Below are 14,626 nucleotides of genomic sequence, written 5' to 3'. Positions count from 1 at the left end.
TTCTTGGCTACTTGAATAAATGATGTTTTTTCTGGTGCAGTAATCCCACTGCATCTTTGAGATCGCATTGAAGTGGTCTGAGCTGGCTCACTCAAACAAGAAAAAAAAAAAAAAAAAAAGCCAAAAAAAGCAAACCACATTTATTCCTCTAAATATATAAATATATCTGAATATTTGCATTTCTGTTTCAAATGATGTTCAAAGCAGCCGGCTGCAGCGGTGGTAATTTGTGGGCGATAGCTGCGTTTCATCTCTCAGTGCCGCCCCACGCTTTCATGCCAGGTCTTTTAACAGGTCCCGAATTCCCCTGAGGATGAGGATGGCTTTAGGAGTGTGTCCTCTAATCTGAGCAGTAGGCAGCAGAGTGGCCTTGTGAAGGGCCATCAGTACAGCTGTGTGCTTAAGTCAAAGCAGTGTCTTTGAAAACCCAGACACCTGTCCATTGGTCAAAGCTGCTAGGTGCTGGATTTTCATGCTGAGTTACTTTGAGTATCCAGCTCTAAATTTTATCAACTCTTTCAGGATGAGCTGCGTGCTGCCTTTAAATGCTGAGGGAGAGAACGCGCGCAGCATCGCTAGTGGGAATGGATTGGGAAAGATGTGTGTCATGTGTAGAGTGGCTGGGTTAAAAAGGGGTAAATGAGGGTTTGGGACACATAGGGGCCTGCCCCTGTGCTCGGGGCTATTGCTGGCAGGTTTGCATTTTGTTGTGCCGAAGACCAGCGGGGCTCTCGCATGTGCAGTTTCAACATCAGAGTGAATGGAATTTAACAAGGCAGCTCAGAGCCCAACACGATGCAGGCTGAGTCCTGCTTTGGGACCTTGCTTCGGCCCATGCTGCTGTGACCGCTGTCTCCGGGCACTACTGTGCTCCAGCGGGTGCCCGGAGCTCCTGGCTTCCATGCAGTCATGACACTGTGAGTATCTCTCTGCTCTGTGGGAGCACCAGATGCAGGCTGCTCCCTGCCGCTGCACCCACAGCGGGGAGGGGGACGTGTGCCCACGCTGACTGGTGGCTGCAGAGGCACATGGATGGGAAGAGCGGCAGCTCAGCTGTCTGATTAATATGTAAATGTACCCCGCTATGTGCCAGTGCTCTTAATGAAGTAACTCGCGCTTCTGCCTCCATATATCAAAGGTGATTGATGGAAAAAGCACTTCAGGTGCCTGCTGGAAAGCGTAAAAGTTGTTTTTGTAGACGTCTTTCCCCTAGAAGAAAGCTGTAGACCTAAGGCTGAGATTTCCTCCGGGAGAAAAAACAACTCAGCCCGAGTTTAATCTAAACTAATCCAAATTGTTGGCCACACTCCTGCAGTATCTGTAAATTCTCAGATAGGAATAATCCATCAGGATCTCGTACAACAATCCGCCTGCTCTCTTAAATAAACCATCTCCTGGGCCGTGTTTGCAGCTGATGCCTCCTGTGCAGCCACTGTGGTGCTTTATGGAGAGGGCTGTGGGCTGAGTCAGGGGGCACAGCCTCATGGGCGGTGGGTGCTGCTTCACCTCCTTGGCCTTCCCCACCTGTACCACATGGAACATGGGTTGGCTGACACTACCTGTGGGGCTGGGGGGGGCTTTGCCACAGCCGTAAAGTTGGATGAGATGCTGCAGGCTGAGTGCTGTGTAACACCTGCTCCCTAGGACAAAGCTGCAAAGCTCTCAGCTGTGCAAGGTCTCACAGAGATAAAACTGTGCATCTCGCTGCAGCTCTGCCGCTGCAGCTGGGGGGCTCCCAGCCGGGCCCCTTAACCGGGTGAAGTCCTGTTGTGGGGGCTTGGTAATTAAGCTCCATTATTCAATGAAGTTTCCTTCCTACCACCACATGCATGGGCTGTTCTCCTGCCTGAACGCAGCAACCTGGATGCGTGCTCCGGCATCTCAAGTATTTGTTTATTTTTCTTCCCGTTCCACCAGTGCAGGAGTCGACTCCTTGTGAGCTCTGCACAGATAATGGTTTATTGTATTCCAGATGACAAATTAGTTGAAGACCATTATTAGGCAGATGTTTAAAACTTTCAAAGCGGATCAATGCAATTAAACACGAAATAACTCGTACAGAGGAATATCTCTGTGTGAGGCTGATGTTTGAGAGCAAAGCGCTCCGTGAGGATTGCTCAGCCCACACCACCACAGGGGGCTGCCCTGGGCTACAGCATAGGCTGGATGTGAAGAACTTCAGAAACACTGGTCATTCTGTTTGACATTACAGTAGTTCACGGAGCTAAAATATATAACGTATGTAATATATATTAATATGATATATATTCTATGCCTAAGGGATGGGATACCATCCAGAGACCCAGACAGGCTGAGCAGTGGGCCCAGGAGAACCTCATGAGGTTCAACAAAGCCAGGAGCACCTGCTACAGCTGTAGGTGTCCCTGTTCATTGCAGGGACGTTGGACCAGGTGGCCTTTAAAGGCCTCTTTCGACTTAAACAATTCCATGATTCTATGATATACGTATTTACATACATTCACCCTGCAGTTGTGTAATAGCCTATTCACTGCAGTAATTAGCAGCACAGATCTTGCATCCTTCTGGCTGGATGGTGCCCAAGCTTCCAGTGGTTTGATCCTGCTTTAAGACTTCAAATACTTTGATCCCACACTACAAAAACACGCTGTAATTTCTCCCAGAGACACTGCTATTTCAGCTGCTCCTCAGTTTCTCTGTAGTTGGGTGCAGTGTTCCAGCAGGGCTGAATAGCCCAGCCCTGGGCCTGGCTGGGGCTGAGCAGTGCCACTGGCCCTGGAGCAGCACTGTGCCTCACTCAGCCTTGCTCTGCCAGTGCCATTCAGCCTTTATTGCCACACCCAAGTCTTTCATCTTGTGGGTTTTTTTCCCCCCTTTTTTTTCCATTCTAAACTGATTTTAAAGCCTTTCAATGGCAGCAATGTGCACTGATGTGCTTGTTTTCAAGCTGCAATGGATGTAGTTTCTCAGCAGCATTAATTCCAGCACTCGAGGAGAGAAGGGCTCACCACCTCCAGCTGATGAGCGGGACAGAGCCACGCTGTTAATTAGCAGCAACCCACTCCTGCTCCCCTTGCTCCATCCCCAGCCTCACAGGTGGGACAGATGCTTCCCATCAGCTGCTGGGAGGCTCTGGAGGGAGGGGGAAAAGGCAAGGAAGAGTTAGAGCTTGGAACAGCGGGATGTGGTGGATGTTTTGCATATCATTTAGCATTTGCGAGAGCAATCATCGCCTGCTCACAGAAGGGTGACACCAAGGTCTGTCCTGTCAGCACAGCACGGCCGGGCATTGGGAAGAGCCCCCAGCTCTGTGCTGGGATCTGGAAGTGGGCTGGAGACTGGGCTGGGGATGGCCCTGCGTGACACTGCTGTGAGACAGATGTGTGTTGGTGCGTGCCAGGGTACGGCTAATGAAGGATAGAGAGTTATTCCATCACTGTAGGGTTACAGAAAAGAGCTTGATATCTTTTTAATGAGATTGCAAATTAGACTGCTAAAGGTAATAATGTTGTTGTAATTTGCAGAGATATTTGGTTCTTCGAAGCTATTGATTAAGGATTTAGAATTATATGACATTAATACTGTAAGTGTGGAGCAGGTTTCGAGGCAGCTGCCTTGGAAGCCTCAGCGTGGCTGCAAGCAGGAGCAGGTGGGCTTCTTTCCTTCCAGTCCTGTGGGCTCAGGCCTTGCTTACTCACAGTGTAATGTGTCTGTCGGTGGTTTGGGAGAGAAAAGAGAACATTCATAGATGACATTAAAACAGAAGAAAGGTGAAGAGTGCAGTAGTAAGTCGCTGAGCATCGGGGGGCTGAAGCTTGGCACAAATAAACAGGGATTGATTTTAATAAGGTCAAACATCAGGTCCCACATCCCGCCGAACAGCAGCAGGCTGTGATGGCGGGGCGGGGGTTTCTGCCCAGACAAGTAGAGATGAAGGGAGCTGTGGAGAGATTATGGAGAATTAAAGCTCTCCATCCAAAGCTGTAGCCTAAAGGTGTAGGAATAATTTTGGCTGGAGAGAGGGAGTAATTGTCACATCAGGAAGGGGGCACTGTGACTGTGTGACATGAAGGAATTCCTGGACACCCGCTGTTGGGTATGCTCCATACAGGCAGAGTGAGGCCGGGCTGCAAGCAGAGGCATCACAGCACTCAGGGTGTGTTCGGCATCTCCCCTCTGCCCCAGCATAACCTCCTCCACCATCACTTGGTGAGAGCCCGCTGCGGCCTCCAAGCATCGCAAATACTTAACAACCATTCCCTTTTCTCAGGGGAGAGGTGGCATTGCAGAGAGCCTCTGCGTTCCCTGAGCGATCAATAAAGCCCTACAGGAAGCTAGATCGTCCTTTATTAATCTGATGAATTAGCCTAACACGGGAAGGAAGAGATCAACAGCACGGAAAATAAATGCATGCCCTGCAGCAAAGCTTGTCAGCTATGGGAATGGAAGCATCTTTCCTTTTATCCATAACAAATAATCTTGAAAGTTGGGCTGGAAGACCAAAGTGACTGCTGAGGTTTATCAGCGCTGTGTGGATGGAGAAACTTGCTTCTCTTTGAAGAGCAATTACACAGTCATGCAGAGACAAGCAGTTCCCCGCTGTGCTGCTGGATTAGAGAGCTTGAATGTCTTCCTTCTCATGCTCTAAGAGGGCCTGATTCAGCAAAGTACTTATGTATGTGTTTGAGCATCAGAGACCAAGGGAGCTCGACGTCAGCCCTGCAGAATCAGGATCCTGGAAACAGAGAGAGGAAGCAGCACCCTGTTTCCATCTGGAACTAGAGAGGGCACGAGCAAGGAGCAAGTGGCAGCTCTGAGGGGATGCAGCCCTGGTGCCAGGGTGTTTGCTGGGCTTCACAGGAACACACTGCACACCAACACAAAATGAAGCAGCTCCCTGAAATTGATGTGATCAAGCCGTGCCTTGCTGCAGCTGCATTGATTCAGTCAGGTCAGGGCTGGCTGTTCTGCAAATGCAAGCTTGGTCCAGAGCTCAGGAAAGTATTTTTGAAGGAAAACACTCAGTTTGTCAGTGCAAAGAGGCTCTCACTGTGAACTGTGCCCCAGTGTTCTTTTACTTTTGGGAAGGACAGAGGGCTTCTCCCCTTGGGTCACTTTAAATGCTTTCTCACCACTTTCAGTACAAATGGTCCCCTGTAGGTCTGTGCATGCCCCTAGGTGCTATTGCATGGCGAGAGGGCACTTGGGTGGGTTCAAAACCAAATTGGAATGATTAAACCCCTTCTGGGCTGAAGCTTTGCTCTGCTCATTTCCTATCCCAGCCTTGTGGGCAAATAGGATTTTTTTTAACCTTTAATCTAAAGCACTCAATGAGTTATGTAAATCCAGTATAAGGAGGAAGGTTTTTAAGCTCTGATGAGGGTATTGTGGTCCTCTCCATTCTATGAAATTCCTTACAGGGGGCAGACATGCCTGGTTGAGTTTTGTCTCTCAGTTAATCTATGCAGTCATTTGCAGGTGAAAACGAAGAGCTGTGTGTATCTGTTAAACTGGGGTGCATTGAAAAATTATCCTCTTAGTACTGAGCGTGGAGATCCCATGGTGTAGCTGTAGGAGTGCGCTTCAGGGTTAGAGGCTCTGGAAGCTTCTCATTATAACTGTGATTTATTTTTAATGTTTTTATTTCCTCTCATAAACTAATACTGGAGATTAAGGAGAGTGTATTTCAGGTGATAGTGAAAAACTGAATATTAAGGCAGGGTGCTGAGAATGGGAGTGCACTGAGAGATGGTGAGCGTGACTCATTTCTCTAATGCATAGGGTGAAAGCTTAACCAAAATGGTGAAGCTGGAGCATTACTGTCAGATCATGAGAAATGACACTGCAGCCACTCCAGGGGTGCTGAGAGGGGAATGGCTGGGGAGCAAGCCAAGGAGCAGTGCGACCACATGACGAAGTGTTTGCACTCATCCCCAGGGCCCAGTACAGAGTGCAAGGCTGCACCCATCCCTGTGGTGTGTGGGGGCTTCTCTCCCCATGGCAAGGGTCATGTAGCCTCCGTGCAGCCCTCCTGCCTGCCAACAAGGGGGTTGAATACGTGACTGTACCCCACTGCTGTGTGTGATGGATGACGACAACAGGCAGTGATGAGTCAAAGCGGAAAATCACAACCATGGCAGCATCTCCCCAGCACCCAGCCCTCCATGCAGCCTCACTGCTGTGGGCTGCAGCACGAGCCCTGCGCGCAGGTGCCGGAGTCAGACATGGGACCTGGGGGCACACCTGGCCGGCCTGTCCCTTCCTGCCTTGAGGAGGAGGAGGCTCAGTGGAACGAGCAGCATCATGCTGCATTGACTTGCTTATATGCAAGGCCCACACCCTCAGGCTGCCCGTGCTCTCCCCACCCTGCGCCCAGCCATGTGCCGACTGAGTGGTGCCTCGTGGAAGATATGGTCATCACTCTGTGAGAGTCACTAACAGTGCAGGACCAATCTTTTGTGAGGGAACTGCTTCTTGCGAACTACCAAAGTGCGTGGGAGACGAAGGAAGAAGAAGAAAGCCTCTTAAGAGTTCTTTGTGGTGATCGGCTTTTACATTTAGCCACCAGAGTCTCGTGAACAGACGGAGGTGGAAAGCGGTCGCCTTTGCTGAAGAGCGGGCGGTGGCGGGGTGCTGGTTTGTGGCTGTGCTCCCGTGAGGGCTGTCCCGCTGCTGGGGCCTTCAGGAAAAGCAGCACGCTCTGCACATGGGCACCTTTCTTCATGTAGCACATCGCTGCAATTAATTGCCTCGACACACAATCAGTACCTGGAGGCACAGACCGCTCTGTTGAGGAGGCAGGGATGCATTACTAATTGTATGAACTGGCCCAGCGTGTTGGAACGTGAAGCAGCAGCTGTGGGAGTGCCATGTGCAGCTGGTATTTGCAGGAGCTCATGAGATCTGTGCCAGGCCCTGCTCCTTGGCCATCCCAGCAGTGAGACATGTGCAGGCTGCCAACAGGTGTGAACCCACTCTCAGCTACCCCACCTTGCACAGTGCAGCTGCTGGCGGCAAGGCCCCGGTGCTGCCGTGGCTATGGGTGCTGCCTGCCAGGGCTCCTCTTCTACAGTGTGACCAAAAGGGAAATATGGGTTATGCTACACACATGCCCAAGGCTCTGGAAATCTTTTTTCCTGCCAGTATTATTTCACTGAGCAGCATATGGAAGTGTAGAAGTGCTGCGTATGAGGTTATATTCCCCGTGCTAATCAGACACTATTTTTTCTTCTTCGTTTTTACTCCCAGTGTTGTTGTAACAAAGAACAAATTGCACAGGGGAAAAGGCATCTACTGAACTTTAGTTCTGTCTCGTGCATCTCTAGGGGCCCAAACATGACACTGAACTGACTTCTGGATCTCTGAAACTCAACCAGAAAGTCTTCTCTGTCTGAGAATTGTCTCGAGTTAGTTACTTAGGATTTCACACTGAGGACAAATGCGTCACATTTAAACACATTTAAGAGCAGCAGGCCATTGTACTAGAGAAGGTGCACGGATAGAAATACTGTAGGGAAGATGAGGAAGGAAAAGTAGAAAGATAAGTCAGATATAGAAAGAAAATGAAAAAAAAAAATCCGAAGAAGTACAAAATCAAATGTTCCTTCCTCACTGCAGAGAGCCCCACTGCTACCTCTCAGAGCAGGACCGGCTGTGGCCGGGGCAGCTGAGGGCTGCGTTGCACCCAGGTGCTAAAAGCCTGTGGCACCCAAGTGGGAGCAGGGGCCCTGCTCTGCGCCCCGGCTCTGCTGTTGGTCGGCCGCATGTTTGTGTCAAACCTCACAGCACCCGAGCGTGAATCACACCATGAGGGTGCAAGGTGTTTCCAGGGGCCTGCAGTGCACAGCCGAAGTGCCGAAGGCCCTGCGGCCTTGGGGTTTTTCCAGTCCCACTCGGTTGCGCTGTCCCTGGGTTTCTCATTTCTCATTTCTGCTCTCCACTGTACCTCTGGTGACTGTGCAAGCGGAGAAGTGACCGCACACCTCACCCCCGTGTATGCAGCTCCCCGTGGCCTCCCAGCACAAGCTCTATCACTACGTCCTTTGTTTTCATGGCCAGGGCACGAGGAGTTGCAAACATCACTGAGGTCAAAATGGGAAAGCCCTGCAGGCCAGCACGTGCTCCCGGGTCAGACATTCCTCTAGCACTGCTGATACTCTGGGTGCAAATGACCCCTATTTTCCTAATCTGTTGTAGGCGTTCTTTGGTGGGCAATTTTCTGGGTAGAGCAGAGTTTGTACTTTTGAAGCAGATGTACGGGACATGACCTTTATTTCTCCCAGACACCAGTGGGCTGTGCTGAGTGCTCTGCACCTTGACATTCAACAGAGCAATAAAGAAGTGGAATGTACTAATGTAACCTTTATAAAACAGTTAAAATGAGAGTTTAATATTTAATCTCCCGATGTAGTGTTAAAATAAGCTCAGTAAACCATAGCAGTAAATTACATTCAGAAGGAACTCAATTTAAAAAACATTATGGTTATGGTAGGCAGCAAATTATGTCCTGAACTGCTGCAACAAGGAAAAATACCCTTCGGGTGGGGCTGTTGACCTCACCCAATTTTTTTGATGATAATTGGGCCACAATTTGATTTTCGGTAGTTGATCTGGATCCTGAGGTGCTTTCTCCTTGAATCTTCTGCCTGGACAGCCCAGAAGGTGTTGTCAATAAACATCTCTCAGCAGCCAGAGCAGGTGAACCTTCTGTACTTGAGACGCAGTTTGGGGTTTCATTTCTTCTTTATTAAAGCACACAAAAAGCACCAGAATACTGAATCGGGGAAGGAGTAGAGCTGAGGAAAATAAAGAATTGTCAGCAAGATCACACGGTTTCTTGATAGCTGAAATAACTTCTTGTTCTCTGGATAAGATCATGCGGTTTGTTGGGTGAGTATCACAGCTCTATCTGACGACCAGTCTAAGTTTGTACCTGTTGCAAACCAAAAGTGCCACAGGCTCACACATACAAGTGCCTACTAGGTGCTGCAAATAAGGCATAACAGTGCTGTGGGATGGCTGAAATCTGTATATGAGCTATAAGCTCTTCAGAAATGCATTTACAAGACTGTGTGCTGCGTCTCAAATGGAGGGACCTTAAACTATTTCATAAACAGGTATTTCTCAGAATTATTTCACCTAAAGCATTCCTTCTGCTTCTAGTGGTGACACAGCAGCTTCACCCTTTGGCCTGGATGTGGTTCTGATCTCAGTACTGCCTAACCAGGCAAAACATACTCAGGAGATGAGGGATGATCGCCCAGTGCTGGCTTGGCTAGTTGCTGGAATCCATGGACAGTATCAACATTCTACTTGGTCTTTTGCAAAATTAAACCCTTTTCCCCTTGAGCCTGCCTTTAATTGCCTGTAGAGCTGAGAAGATGCCTGGACAGAGACCATACAAGTACTTGGCTAAGTAGGTAGGAGTGAGCACTGTTCACCTTGCCCAACCTGGCTTGAGAGTATCAGGATGGAAGTGGACATGTGCCCTGTGGCGGTGGCAGTGCCAGGGCTGCTAAAAACAGAGAAAGTTCTCTAGGGCCATGATGTGGGGTAAGCCAGGAGCTGTTGCTGGAGGACTGGAGGTTTCTGTTTCTTTGACGCTGATGACAGCACAGCAGAAGTGTGGGAGGTTCAGTGAGGGGAGAGACGGAGGAAAAGCAGGGCTGGTACTGAAAGGGAAAATGAGCCAAAGGGAACGAAAGAAATCTTTGGGCTGAGAAATGATGACTGCATGTTACCTACTGGTGGTGCCATTTTCCAGAGAAATGGTGCTGTCTATGGGCGGGTGATCTGGATTGCAGCACCACTGGCTCGATGCGTTGTTCCCGGTGCTCCTCTAGGCTGAGGTAATATCGTGTTTTCTCTGTAAAGAAATAGCCTTCTGAATGAGTTTTACTGTATGATTTCCACTGAATGTAATTTAAAAAGCCTTCAGTAAAACAGCTCTTTACTCCTCAATGGAAACTGAGAACTAAGAGGTCAGAAATTAGTGATCTAGTTTCATGTTATTAGATTTCCTCGCATCGTGGCAGCAGTGGATGGACTGCATTAATGCAGCACCAACCATATAGAACAAAGAGGTGATGATCCTTTTTATAGTAATGCTATACTTTGTCCCTGCGTACTTCTGTCACTGGAAGTAAAGACTGACATTTAAACACACATAAAGCATGATCTTAACTCCATAGAAGTTACTTTCACCTCCTCACGACCTAATAGAAAGATGGAGATTTTTGTCAAGCATCTGTCCTTTCTGCTCACAGATTAAGGCAGATAAATCTGCTACAGGCTCTTAATTGGAAGGGGTTTCACATCTATGATGATACAGTTATTACTGTAGCATTGGTTGGGTTTGGGACCTGTGTGCATTCGCTCAGAAGTAAAACACGGCTCGCTCATTCAAGGGGACACAACTGATAAGACAGGAGGAGGCTCTCAGAAACTCTCTGACCCCAGATTCCTGGAAGTTAATAGGCAGGTGGCTTGTAATCCAGACATGGCTCAGCCAAGGGACCAGCACACATCTCACTTTTTTTTTTATTAGCCAAGGTCTTGCCCTTCTGTTTTGTTAAGTAAAACGTGCTGAGTGGTATCTAGAGTTATCTCATTTTTGTTACTTTTATTTCCTTTTCTTTTTTTTACTCAGTAATTTCTCTGCTATTTTTCAGTCAAAGCATAAGCATGCTATCAGAAAGTAAAGAAGTTAGTTCTACATCTCTGTACTTGTAGTATAAACCGGGGAAGTTTTGAAAAACATGTGAAAAAATATTAAGCCCAGGAACATCCCGGTGCTTATTGAACTGCTGGGGAAAATGTTACAGGAAGAATGGTGAAGGGTGAGTTTCATCAACACAGAAAGGCAAATACTGAATTAAACTAAACTAAATGAAGATGAAATCATATTTGTTTAATATTTTGCTTAAAAATTTGCTCTAAAATATCTCAGTGAGGGAAAAAATAACTCACATTTGTTGAGGTTTCCTCTGGGGGTAGGAAACAATTTCAGGCAGTAGTGTTCTGCTGGTTTCAGGTGTCAGACAAGAGCAAGAAATTGAAGTCAAACACGCTGACATTTGGCAAAGAGCAACGTGCTGTGTCGGGCTGTAAAAGACCCACCTGCCATGGTCTGAGCAGCAGAGGACAGGCACCTTATCCTCACCATGTGCCACTGTGGGTCCTGGGTGTCTGTGCTCTGCTGCCTTGCTCCTGCCCACTGGGCTGGTCTCTCTTTGTTGGGCCGGAACCTCTGCAGCCACTGGGTCAGGGCAACCAGGTGCCCAAAAATGTAACTGAGTGCCTTTCTCTGTAAGCAAGGCCCTAATGTGGTTTTTCGAGCAGCCCTAAGCGTGCTTATGAATAGTTCATAGTAAAAGCTTCCACTGAGAATATAAAAGGCAATTAAATCTTAATGGCCTGATGTTTACATTTTTTGAAATACAGGTTGGAAAGCCCGAGTGCAAATCATTCAGACACTGCTAACATCCTTTCATTCCTGCTTGAAGCAAATTTGTGATAAGCACTGGGTAAAAAATGTAAAAAAATATGGCACTGATGCAGTGCCTTATTATTTTTTTTCATATGCTTTTTTTTTTTTTTTTTTCCCTGTATTTTCGTGGGGGAATTCAGTTGTATTTTAGAGGACAGTCCTTTGGCAAAAGGCAGTCTCCCAGGGTGTGGGGAGCCCGACCTCATCCAAGTGAAGGGCTCAGAGTGAGGCTGCTGCCCCAAGAATCAGGGCTCTTAATGGCTGCACACATGTCACACAAGACTCAGGTGAGAGGTACATCACGGCTAGTTTTTAGAAGCTGATCCCACAGAGGCAGCAACTTTGCAGGAGTTCTTTAGTTTGGCTGAGACTTGGGACCCAAGTCATGTATGCCTGCCAGCAGCCTTTCATGTGCATGTTGTGCCAAATCAAGCAGCAAATTTCATCTCTGGGTTAAATTTCCCCTTGGACACTAAGGAGGATGACACCTCTGCAGTCTTGAGCTTTTCTTACGCCCACCTGGCTGTTGCCACATCAACAAGGCTGTAAGCCATGGGCCAGGAGCACCATTCGGGAGGCAAAGGCTTTCTTTTCAGCCTTGTAGACTTCATGTCATGTTGCCTGAAGCATTTTTATTTACCTTAAAATAGGGTAGCAATCCACCACATGCAGTCTCCTGCACCTTGTCCTGCTTCTTACCATGATCCTGGTGTCAAGGATTCAGCCATGTGTGGGACGTGGCTTTCCAACCAGTGCGGTTGCCAGATCATGCCAGCCAAGAGGAATAGTTCTCTGCAAGTGCTTATAGGACACTGCTGGCCTTCGAGGGCACCCATCCAGTACTGATGGAACACAGTGACCTGGAGGTGTGAGTCCTCCACACCACCCAGCCTGAGCTTCCAGTTGGTGGAAAACCCCATGTGTGCTTTAGAAAGTGGCCTTAATGCAGAGAGCTGTGACAGTGATAGGAGTAAGAGCCTCTCTTGGCACGGAAACGTTGTCTTGGCCAACTCAGTTCTGTTTGCTCTTTCCTCTTACTGTATTTGATTTAGCCTGCAATCATTTGTGAAATGACAAAGATGTGGGTTTAGTCCACCCTCAGAATTTCACTGTGCTCTTTGGAGCTGCCAGTGCTGCAGGGCTCTGCTAACCTACTCCACAGCAAGCAGCTCGGGATGGGGCTAAGCAGAGGCAACTGCTGGCAGTCCTTGCCTGAAGATCACTGTTGTCCAACACTTACTTCCTGTTGTCTGCTGAGAGAAGTTTCACCTGTGCAAGCTCTCACTGCAAGCGGGAGGTTCTGTTGGTTTCAGTCAGAGTAGAATGAGCCCTGTGAATAATTTCACCTTCCACGGAGCTCGTGGTATGACAGTGCAACCTGGCAGAGATTCAACACAGATTCTTTTTCCTGGGCTGGAGAAAAGTAACTCCATCAGTGCGAAAAGATAAAGCTTAATGAAGACATTTTTTCAGAATCTGTTAGGATAAATGTAATATAATACATAAGACATTTTAAAATACATAAGCACCCGGTATGAACGTATATACTCACATCATTGGTTCTATTTGCTTGTTTTTTTAGGACATAAATGTAATCACTCTTATTGCTGCAGTCTGTGATGTAGGCTGGAAAAGCAATCTGTGCACAAAATGCTCAGGTGAAACTTCCAGAGAGCAGTTACTGTAACCACAAGTTGTTCCTTTTCCTCAGCTGAGATTGTGCCTGCTTTGCTGCCAGCCTGGTCCGTGACAGCTGTGGGCACGATGTGTGCTGCCGCTGTGCACTCTGCAAAGTGCTCGGAGTGGAGGTACCGAGAGCAGGGCAACATCTCTGCTATGGGCTCTGAATGATTTATGAGATGAAAAATCTCTCCTTAGTGCAAGAGGGAGTAGATGCAGGGCTGTACTGAACTATTTGCTCTAAAATTTAGTTTAAGCCTGGTTAATAAAGCATTTGGAACCTACACCTTTGAGAGAAAATATATGTCTCTGTATATTTTCCTTTTCTGCTGTTGGAAGTAGACTTATGACTGGAACTTCAAAATATTGGGCACCCCTGCTGGCAACGGGAGCGCTCACAGCACACTTTGCCATAAGCAGTGCAGTTTACAAGCCATCACCAATCACTACTGGAGGATGACGAAGTGAGTACAGTCATAAATAAAATCTGGTTATACAATAAAGCTATCCTGTCGCGATGAAAGGCTACGTACTGAAGTCTGTATTCATGAAACTTCAGCGCAGTGTAACTTCCCTCGCCCTGCACTTGGGATCTGTGCACTGGGAGGGAGAGGCTTCACTGCAGACCACAGCTGGTCAGAAGAGAGCAACCCAACGCATGCCTACAGTAGCTCACCCCTGTGCTCCTCATTGCTGTCACAAGAAGGGGCTGCTGAACCCGTACCGTGCAAAATGCAAGCATGCAGATGGAATGGGCAGGAGAAAACTCTTTACCCTGTGACTTTTAAGAGTTCAGCAAAGCCTATCAGAAACAACAAAACAGAATAGTTGAGAGGTGACTTGACTCCAGAGAATAAATACTTACTGAGGGGAAAAAATAATGGGTACCGAAGGGCTTTTTAACTTAACTCTAGAAAGTATAATGAGAACCAGTGGATGGAATCTGGAGCCAGGCAAATTGAAATTGGAAACATGACCTACATTTTTAATAGCTAATGTGATTAACCATTGGAACAAAGTACTCACAAAATAGTGGATTCGCTCCTGTTGATGGCTTCAAATCAAGACTAGATGCCTTTTTGGGAGATAAGCTTTAGTCAAAAATAGTTATGCTTTAGTCAAACACATGTTAAGGGGCTCAATATAGAGGTAATTGGGGAAATGTAATGGCCTGTGATATCCAGGAGGTCAGGCCAGATGGTATAATGATCCCTTCTGGCCTGAAACTCAGTGAATCTCGGAATGAATATAAATGCTATCATCTGGATGTGCATTTGAAATAATTGCAGGGAGAGATTAGACACGCAATTGCATATGGTTCAGAGTTGATAAACTTTCCTCCCCTCCAGAACAAAGGCCCTTATTTATACCTAATTACGTGGTGCTGTTGTAATTCAGATAAATATCTGTTAGGAACTCAGATGGGATGTCAGCAAATCAATTTTTACTACTGTGCGTGTGTGTTGTGTGGAAATCTAG

General features: G+C 47.5%; 1 long non-coding RNA gene and 1 other non-coding gene across 2 annotated transcripts; one reads left to right on the top strand and one right to left on the bottom strand.

Annotated features, from left to right (window-relative positions):
* Nucleotides 1–5,123: 5,123 nt before the first annotated feature.
* On the bottom strand, nucleotides 5,124–11,159 carry LOC121110639. Its single transcript, XR_005859839.2, has 3 exons — nucleotides 10,948–11,159; nucleotides 9,720–9,844; nucleotides 5,124–8,774 (listed from the first exon to the last, which is right to left on the bottom strand). It is a non-coding gene; the product is annotated as an uncharacterized LOC121110639 (long non-coding RNA).
* MIR6679 (microRNA 6679) lies at nucleotides 6,357–6,466 on the top strand. The gene has a single exon (NR_105548.1). It is a non-coding gene; the product is annotated as a microRNA 6679 (primary transcript).
* Nucleotides 11,160–14,626: the final 3,467 nt, after the last annotated feature.

Source organism: Gallus gallus, chromosome 4 (genome assembly GCF_016699485.2).
Source record: "Gallus gallus isolate bGalGal1 chromosome 4, bGalGal1.mat.broiler.GRCg7b, whole genome shotgun sequence".
Lineage (NCBI taxonomy): Eukaryota > Metazoa > Chordata > Aves > Galliformes > Phasianidae > Gallus > Gallus gallus.
This window is presented reverse-complemented; position numbering and strand designations above follow the sequence as displayed.